At 36.7% G+C, this 10376-nt stretch overlaps 1 pseudogene; it reads left to right on the top strand.

The window, feature by feature from the left end:
- The first annotated feature begins 530 nt into the window (after positions 1-530).
- Positions 531-1165, top strand: LOC110216417 (S-adenosylmethionine decarboxylase proenzyme pseudogene; annotated as a pseudogene).
- Positions 1166-10376: the final 9211 nt, after the last annotated feature.

Genomic DNA, 10376 nt, shown 5'->3' on the forward strand with positions numbered 1-10376 from the left:
AGGGAGCCCGAGAGCCCGCTGGGCGACACCGCTGCTGCTACCGCCTCCACACCAACCCCCCATACCAAGACTGCCGACCTAAGGTTTGACCTCACTTTACTGAAAAAAGAAAAAATATGGCTGCAGGAGAGAAATTGGAGAAAGTGTTAAATGTGGCCCTGAGGGTCCCAAGCATCATGCTTTTGGATGTCTTGTACAGATGGGATGTCAGGTTATGGGTTTCTTTTTTCCCCCAGCAGATCTAAAGTAGCCTCAATAACAGTCCTCTTCTCCCTTCTAAGGATTTGGCTCTTAATATTCATTATATGTGTTTTATCTTAAGAGTTGTGCTCCTTATTTTATGTAGACAGCATCTGGTTCAGCTTTAACCATCTATCTATCTATCTATCTATCTATCTATCTATCTATCTATCTATCCATCTATAATTATATAACTATATATACATATAACTATATATATAACTATAACCATATAACTACATATATAACTATATATAACTATAACTATAATTATATACATATGAAACTTCATGAAGCCTTCCCACCAGGAGTACCCACATAGGAATTTCCAGAAAGAAGTAGAATTCCTTAATGAAATTTTCCCAAATGGAGCTGTATATTTTATGGGGTGTATGAATTCTGATTGATGGTAGTCTCTGGATTTTCCAAGATTGGGGTTATTAATCAGCTAAATCAGACACTGGAAATTCTGCTGAGTGACCCTGACCCAGCAGTTATGGACCAGCTCCACATGAAAGATGGTGTTACTGCAAAAGACATTACTCCTGTGCATGGAATTCCTGACCTGATACCAAGTTCTGTCATTAATGCTATAATGTTCAAAATTCACGGCTATTCAAAAAATGGAATAAAATAAGATGGAATTTATTGGACTATTCACATAATTCCAGAATAAGAATTTTCTTATGTTAGCTTTGAAACTAAAATAGATCAGACCTGATCTGGAATATAGTAGAAATTTTGAAGCCTGGAAAATCTGTAACCACTCTCTTTGTTTGTCAGAGTTCTAAATGTTGCACAGTGTTTTCTTTGGGCCCAAAAGATTGAAGGGTTTAAAAATCTTGATCACCAGATTGCTCAGTTTAATGATTACAATTTCATTCTTACCAGTTTTGCTAAGAATCAGCAGCAACAGCAGAGTTGATTAAGAAAAATAAAGGAAAAAAATGAAAAAAAAAAAGAACACAAATAGAAGGTGGTTGTAGTTTTCTGGTTAATGACACAGGGGGCCATGCTTTCCATACCCACTACCTTGTAGTTTCTGAAAGCCATAATCAAAGTATAATCATTCTGAATTGTGTCCATTACTTTTTAAAGGAATTAGATATCTTGCATGATTGCTCTCTTCTGTGTTTAGGTATCTGATGCCACTCTTGCTGTGAACTTGAAGTGCCTGTAGAGGAAAAAAAAATCTTTTACTGTATGGGACTTTACAACACTTGTAAAAACAATTCAACTCAGATTATGCACAGTATAATTTTTCCCCAGGTATCACCAAGGCTTTCCTCCTCATCAAGTGTTGGCCTGAGCCTAAGCCATCAGGGACTCTTCTGTTATATTGCTAGAAGAATTTTTTTTTATGGGCAGTTTCTTCCAATTTCTAGACCACTTTTTTTCCTCTATTAATTCTAACGAAAATAATTTCTACTTAAACACAAATATTTATTTGCACTTAGGAGTTAGAAATTTTACTGTCTTAAGAAAATTAATGGGGGCAGCTACCTGGCACAGTGGATAGAGCACCGGCCCTGAAGTCAGGAGGACCTGAGTTTAAATCCGGCCTCAGACCAAACATTTGACACTTAATAGCTGTGTGACCCTGGGCAAGTCACTTAACCCCAATTGCCTAAAAGCCAAGAAATAAAAAAAAAAGAATAAAAAATAAAGAAAATTAATGATTACTACAGATGACGATTTTCCTTATTATATAAATTTTGAGTATTGGAACCTTGCTTTTGCTCTATCTTTAGTTCTTTAAAGTCAGTAATTTCCCCCTTCCCCTTTATAAAATGAACAATATACTGTTGCACTGAGTTTAATATCACCCTTTCACCTTTGGGGAAAATAAAACAAAACAAACAAAGAAAACCATTGGTTCAGATCTTAATTCAGGTCAAGGTAGATTTGGTTGTCTCATGTATGATTGGTAAGAGTGGGGGGCAGCAAGACTTTCTCAGTTATGTGTAGGTTAAGATTAGAGTGTACTGGCAGAGTTATGAAGGCTCTGAACTGTGCCATTTTCATATCCCACAGTTAATAGAGCACCAAATGTATAGCCACAGACCTTCAATATTTTTTTAAATCAACAAATTTAATCAGGAGATTTAATATAAATGATTGGAATTTATCAGACTAGATTTGTCAATTTGGATCATTCCCTATAACTTTTTCCTTAGCTACCATTTCAATCTAGTTGTGAGTAAATGATAGACTATTAACCTAGTTTTGTTGTTCCAAACAGAATCAATATGCCTTCTTATCTTGTGACTGAAAGTCCTGTGATATTGTGGTGCATGAGATTATTATGCTGTATTTGACAGTGTTGTGACTTCATCTGTTTTTCTTCTTAATTAATATAGTGATTTATTTAACCATGATCTGATGGCATCAAGTGAATGACTGCACAAAGTAAGAACTATCTAACTTATCTGGACAGACAGTGACATAAAATGCTATTCATAAAACACAAGGCATGTTCAAAAATGGTCATTTAATGGATGGGTAGTAGTTGCTGGCTTCAAGAGTTGGCATTTTCAGCAAATAATTGTGGGATTGTAGTTGCTGTGAGATCAGTAAAATTAACCTAAATTTTATTTTTCCCTCTTGTCCTTGCAATTTTCTTTTGACTCTTTCTGGATTGATGCAGTGGTGTTTATAAATGAAACACTTTTTTAGTGTTTCTAAACTTTAAAAATCTGCTTGGTTAGTAATCAAGTGGTTAGAATACTGTTTTGACTTTTGTTTAAGCATGTTGTTGACTAAAAACTTCATTGAAGAAGCATTTCACCAACTCGGTCAATTTGATGCTCTAATCTGTAAGTAACGTGGCACCTGATACCTTTGCTTGATATTTTTGAGGACCAAAAATTCAAGTGGATTTTGTTTTTGAACAGTATCCCAAGAGATTTGGTGGAAATAGTTATTGACTTGGGGTCTGATTTAAATATATGTGTTTGTGTGTGTGTGTGTGTGTGTGTGTGTGTGTGTGTGTGTGTGTGTACAGAAGACCCCTTTCTAACCAAAATGTACAAAATAAGCCTCTGATAGAAAGGTGAAAGCTGTTGAATGGATACTAATCTAAATTAATCTAGTATGATCAGCAGAAGGGAAGTTTTGGTGTCATAATTTCTCTCTTCATAATGTTGGACTTTAATCAGTTAAAATGTATTTTTAAAATTTGTACCACAAAACTTAATGCTTCAATGACAGTTTGCCTAATTCAAAAAAGAAAGAAAGAGACAAAGAAAGAAATGAAAAGGCATCCACATCCTGCTCTCAATATAATGAGTCTCTCTGAAGTTACCTGGTTCTTAGCCAACAAATATACTTTTATATAAACACTTTGACCTTGATTTTTCATTAGTTTCAGTCTTGTCCTATTCTTCACGAGCATTTGGGGTTTTCTTAGTAAAGATACTACAATGGCTTGCTGTTTCCTTCTCCAGGTCATTTTACAGATGAAGGAACGTAGGCAAATAGGGTTAAGTGACTTGCCAAAGGTCACACAGCTATTACATGATGGGGCTAAATTTGAACTCGGGTCTTGCTTACTCCAGGCCCCGTATTCTATCCCCTGTACCACCTACCTTAGTAGGATCTTTCAAAGCTTGGATATTACATTCATAATACATGAGTATAGCACTCTCTTTGAGTTTCCCCACCCAGTCCCCAATTTGGCACTCACAGTTTTGCAGGCTGGGTCTCCTTGGGTACCTTCATCTACAGCTAAAAATTAAATTCTACACACTAAAGTTATGGTTCTCAGTCCCTTTTAGTAAGCTTATCTTCAGTTGTCAGCCAGTAAACACATTTAGCTTAAATTAAAGGTATGTATCAAGACTGTATTTTAAGAAAAATACCAGTGAAATATCCACTTCCCCCAAAAAACCTGTGGCGTATTCTCCAATAAATACACATAAAATTAATGAGAAAGTAAGGGATATATATGACTAGGGCTACTCAGGACCCATGTACTAAAGATCCCCATGCCTTTTTTTTTTCTTGTTTATTGTCTTCATGCTGCTACCCATCAGGTACAGGATCTCTTCTGAGTGGATCATTCATATGAACTCCTTGCGTAGTCTCCTCTCTGCCAGTCACCTCCCAACAGGCAGGGCTCATTATCTCTTGGATCAATAACTAGCTTTCTTCTCTGCTGAAAGAGGCTTTACTTCTTAAAAAGGCTTCCTTCTTGGAATGCTGCCCCTCTCTATATCTGTGTCTCTATAGAAAGTAACAATATCTAGAGTGTGACATGCTCCATAAAGTGATGCTTGGTGTATATATCTAAACTGTGCCCCAAATTCCCTGGAAATAATAACTCCATATACACAAAGTGCTTCTAAGGCTTTTAAGGGTTGTTAGGGATATGACAAATCTTTACCCAAACAATGACTCTTGTAATTCTATCAAAAAATGAATGATTGAATTAATGGTTGGATGACAAAACATTCATTAAATGTCTAACATATGTCAACCATTGTATTAATTCTGAGGATACAAATATAAAAGTAAAGAAAGTCACTCAAGTACCTTACATTTTTTCTTGTATTTTAATAGCATTTTATTTTCCCAATTGTATGTGAAGACAATTTTTAGCATTCATTTTACAAGATTTTGAGTTCCAAATTTTTCTCTCCCTCCTCTTTTCTGTCCTCTCTCCCTTTCTAAAATTGTAGGCAATATGACATAGGTTGTACATGTACTATCATGTATTTCAATATTAGTCACAGTTGTGAAAGAAGAAACAGATAAAAAGGAAAAAAAATAAAGTGAAAAAAGCATGCTTCAATCTACATTCAGTCCATCAGTTCTTTATGTGGATGTGAATAGCATTTTTCTTTGTGAGCCCTTAGGACTTGTCTTGCATCATTGTGTTGCTAAGAAAAGCTGAGTTATTCATAGTTCATAATCACACAATGTTGTTGATACTGTGTACAATGTTTTCCACTTTGCATCAGTCCATACAAGTCTTTCTAGGTTTTTTTCTAAAATCTGCCTGTTCTTCATATCTTTTTGCACAAAAGCATTCCATTGCATTCATATACCACAGCTTGTTCAACCATTCCCAAATTGATGGGCATCCTCTCAATCTCCAATATTCTGCCACCATGAAAAAAGCTGCTATAAGTATTTTTACACATGTAGATGCTTTCCCCTTTTTCATGATCTCTTTGGGATACAGACATAGTAGTGGTATTGAAGGATCAAAGAGTTTCACTGTCCTTTGGGCATAGTTCCAAATTGCTCTCTAGAATGTCTGGATCAGTTCACAACTCCACCGACTGTGTGTTAGTGTCCCAATATTCCTTTTTGTTGTTGTTGTTTACTTATTTTTCCAGTTTATTTCTTAACTTTTAATTTTATGTTAAAGCTAAGCTCTGCTCACCTGGTTATGGAGAGGCACTGTCCTCAGCCTCAAGCTTTTTTGTGCTATTATTTTTAGAGCTAATTCTGTGGGTATGCAAGTTTTTGGTGCTTTCAAGGTGGTATGATTTGGGAAGAGATGTGTGGTCACTTCTCTCTCCTGTTATGCATTCTGGTCTTTAGCCAGAAAGGGCCCCCGTTTCCTCTGAAGCCACCAGGTGCTAGTTTTCCTCTGTGCTTTGGAACTCTGTCCAGGGTCCCTTGTGACTGACCATAAGGGTCCCTCTCCTCCCAGAAACTACCACCCACAACTGCTTTTGGGCAATAGAGCTGCCAGTCAGTGCCACTTGAACTCAGTGCCAGCAGTGCATCCCCTGTCATCTCTTTTTGCCCAGCTGTCCTGCTTTCATAACTTATCTGAACTGAGAACACCCGAAGTTGCTAAGGTTGTTTTGCAGGTACCTCCTAGGCCCACCACTGGTACTACTGCTGTGTTTCAGGTTGGCACTCACTCTGGTGTCACAGACCTCTCTGCTGACCACCTAAGTTTTCTTAGGCTGCAAAATATTTCTCATTCTGACTTTCTGTTAGCTCTGCTGCTCCAAAATTTTATTTGAGCTGTTATGTTATAGGTGATGGGATTGTAGGGAAATGTTGACAGCTTTCAGCTGGGTTGCTGCCTGTACTTTACCATCTTGGCTTAGCCTCCAGGAGTATATATGTACACAAATATCTCTTCCACATCACAACTTTCCCCTTCCCCATCACAGTTTTAGTATATTGAGGGTTGGCATAAGAAATTAAATTGGGATTTTTGTGGAGTTTTGAGGAAGCTACAGACAACATATGGAAGGCCAGCAGAAAACACAGGAAAAGTTTAGAAACTCAGAAATGCATAAAAATATATATAGTATTGCATAATGTTAACATATTTTATCATTTAATATCATGATAATTCAGACTTCTTCTCTTGTATGAAGGGAGGGATGAAAAATTTTACACGGACTTTCCAGATCATGGTGACACTAAGCCCCTAACTCCTGCACGCTTATAGCATGTACCTTAGAAGTGCTAACTGCTGAGTTGGAAATACCAATGAGAATTACACTTCTCAATGAATTCAATTAAACTTTATTAATCAATATGTTCAAACAATAGAAACATCAGCCTCTTTTGAGAACAAGACACCACAATAAGTTTTAGAGGTTTTGGTAAGCATCTTTACTCCCAGTGTTCACAACGAAGTTCCCTTTTTGCTTAACTTGAGTCCATATGTCTTTCGTTGAGGTCATTATCTAGCTGTTTCAGTTAACAGAACTGCCCTGAAGTAAAGAATAGATGTTTGATTCTCAAGTACAAGGAAATAAAGTAGTCAATCCCAGTGGAGATCTAAGAATAAGTTAATGCCTAGGACCTCCATTGATTTCTTATAATTCTAGCTATAAGTTTTTTTTACCACATATTTTTATTTTGTTTACCACATATTTTAATTGGTAGTTCATTATGTAAGCTACTGATAAAAATGTATCTATCTATCTATCTATATATATATATATATGATCTTGTTTTTCAGTTGTTTAAGAACATATAATGTTGTTTACTACATCATACCACACTACATCTTGGTAACAAAGATTAATTAATTAAGATACCTGATTCACAAAATGGAAAGTTAAAACAAAATGGAGCCAATTATCCTAAACTGACAAAGTTTTTATCACTATTTCTTTAATGTAATGAAATGTATTCTCACCACACATTCTAAATTATTTTGATTGTTTGATTTGTACTAACCCTTGTTAACATTGCACAAGATTTCCACACCTACTCTGTTTTACAAGGGACAATTAGGTGGCACAGTGGATAAAGCTCCAGCTTTGGAGTCAGGAGGACCTAAGTTCAAATCTGGCCTCAGATGTTTGATACCTATTAGTTGTGTGACCTTGGGAAAGTCACTTAACCCCAATTGCCTCATCAAAAAACAATTCTTTACTACCCCTTTTATGTACCTGAAGTAGCAGATTTACCCCCAAAATTTGTTTGGAATTCTGCTTCTAATTAATGATTTGATCAGTAATTTTAAACTATCTTGCTCTTTTTAAAAAATAAATCAATCTTATTTTTTCTTTAACATGCCTTTTTAAACATTTTTCAGTTCCAAATCATCTTTTTCCCTTACAACCCCTCCTCTGCCCACTGAGAAGAAAATCTACATAATAACTATTATACCTAACTTATTTTGATTGTGTAAGTCTTTATTTCTGAACTGCATAAGGGGAAGGGGTACAAAAGAGAGTCAGTGAATAATTGGTGGTATTCAGAAGAATATTTTTAATAGAATTTCAAATTGGTACTCAAAATGCCAGGCTGCCTTCTGACTGGGGACTGAAACTAAAAGATAGGGAATTTTAACAAGCCTTGATTTATTAATAATTTTACAGTGTCCCCGGTAGCAGAGAAAGATTAAATCAGAAAATTCCAGACCATTAGCCTTAGGTAATACCTGACTCATGAATAAGCAAATTTAAATGTTATAGGGAAATATAGTAAACTGCCAGACTCTTCCGTATTATTAGCCTCATATTACATCCCCCCTTATTCCATCTTAGCCAGTTCAAAGGGTCTTAGAGCTCCTAAATGAGGGTGTTATCCAAGCAATGACTAAAAGGAAATCATAACCTCATACCAACTAGCCTAGGAGTATGGAAAGAGTGGTTGTGTATACATTCTGAAATTGTAGGCTACCTAATTTAATGCCTACCTTGCTCCAGGTACCGTGCTAAACCAGAGTATCTTGTCTGCTTATGGTACTAACCACCCTTAATTACCATACTATTATAATTAAAAAGAAGTCAGACAAAATAGCCCCTGGGATTCCCTATGCATCTAAATCTATGATATCCTAAAGTGGCCTACAAAGGACCAGTCAACTTCTGCTTGAAAAGGTCTAGTGATGTGGACCCTACTACCACTTGAGGCATCCCATTTATGCCTTCCAGGACCACAAATCTCACTATTATATATCACTAATATTAAATGTTTCATTACATCCAACTAAGGCCTGCCTTTTTGCAACTTACATCTTTTTTCTTAGTTCTCCTTAAGCCCACACACGAAGACAAAGTCTTATCCCTTTTCCATATCTTCACAATTCAAATACCTGAAAATAACTATCATTTCCATTCAACCAGTTCTTCCATGGTATGTTCTCTGGTCTTTTCATCATTTCAGTGGTAGTAGTAGTAGTAGTAGTAGTAGTAGTAGTAGTAGTAGTAGTAGTAGCAGTAGTAGTAGTAGCAGTCATTGTAATAGTAGTAGTACTAGTAGTAGCAGTAACAACTACCTGAGGCAGAGATAGAACAAGAATAACACATCCTAAGAATATAAGCCTAGAGTGGGAAGAGATTTTAGAGATCGTCTAATCCAGTCCTTTTATTTTACAAAGGAGGAAACAGTTCCAAAGAAATTAAATGATTTAATCTGTCAAAGAAAAGGGGAAAAACATTTTAGAAACTTGTAGAGTGACTAAAATGGCAATTTTATTCTAATCTCTTGGATGGCCTTTCCAGGTGAACAGCATCCTGGTTGAAAAATGGGTGACAGAGATATCTCCAACTGAGCCTCCATTTCTAGGAACACAAATCAAGTTCAGTAATCTTTTTTTTTTCAGGCAATTGGGCCTAAGTGACTTGCCCAGGGTCACACAGCTAGTAAGTGTCAAGTGTTCGGTCTGAGGCCAGATTTGAAGTCAGGTCTTCCTGAATTCAGGGCCGGTGCTCTATCCACTGCACCACCTAGCTGCCCCTCAATTTTTCGTATATGGTAAGACAATGTCCCATTGGTCTAGGTAATGTTGCAGAATTTTGTTTATTGGCTCAATAATCTATACTTTGCACGGCTTTACAGCTAACTAAAAAATACGATTACATTAGGGAATATAATTAGTTCTAACAAGTTACTTCCTTCCCCTTTGTTCCCTCTCCTTAAATTACTTAACATGAGCAGAAGCAAGATGGTAAAATAGCAGGCATGTACTTGAAATCCACCAAATTCCACTCTAAAAAATTTAAAATAATGCCTCAAATAGAATTTGGAAGAGGCAGAACCAACAAAAAAGCTGAAGTGAAGGGATTTTCCAGCTGAGGAAAACTTAGATGGTCAATAGGAAAGGTCTGTCTTACCTGGGTGGTGGTTGAGAAGACAGTATAGGCAGCCCAGGCAACACATTGGGAGTGGCAGCATCAGCATGGCAATGGTTTCCAGAACTTTCAATACACAGACAGTAAGAAGGTCGGAGAAGTGGTCAGATGGAGATTAAAGGGGATCCTTTGCTGAGAGTGGGTGTAGAACTCTGTTACACTGCTCATACACGGATCCAAATTGTGGTCAGAAAAGGATCACTAATGCCCTGTACTTGGGGCTATGCACAGAGGTTCCCAAAATGGATGATCTTGCCCCCTGAAGGGTGCTGGAATGATCCAGGGGGGGCAGTAGTAACCTTGGGTGCAATTAGGGGGCATTGAATAAAAAATAATGGGGTGGTGGAATCACAGGGAAAGAAGAGAAAATAAGAAAACATTGAAAAACCATTTGTGCATGTTTAATCTGTTGTGTAACAGAGTTAAAGTCATAGGGATTACATTATTTTCCAAATAAATACACAAAATGCAAGCTATAACCTAACAGTGGTCAAGTCCACTGACAGATCTTGACAAGCAAGTGTTGGCAGGTGAGTGTGTCATACTTTGTCAGGAAGTTCAGCATGCATG

The sequence above is a fragment of the Phascolarctos cinereus genome, unplaced genomic scaffold (assembly GCF_003287225.1).
Source record: "Phascolarctos cinereus isolate Bilbo 61053 unplaced genomic scaffold, phaCin_HiC Scaffold_5;HRSCAF=322, whole genome shotgun sequence".
NCBI classification, from domain to species: Eukaryota; Metazoa; Chordata; class Mammalia; order Diprotodontia; family Phascolarctidae; genus Phascolarctos; species Phascolarctos cinereus.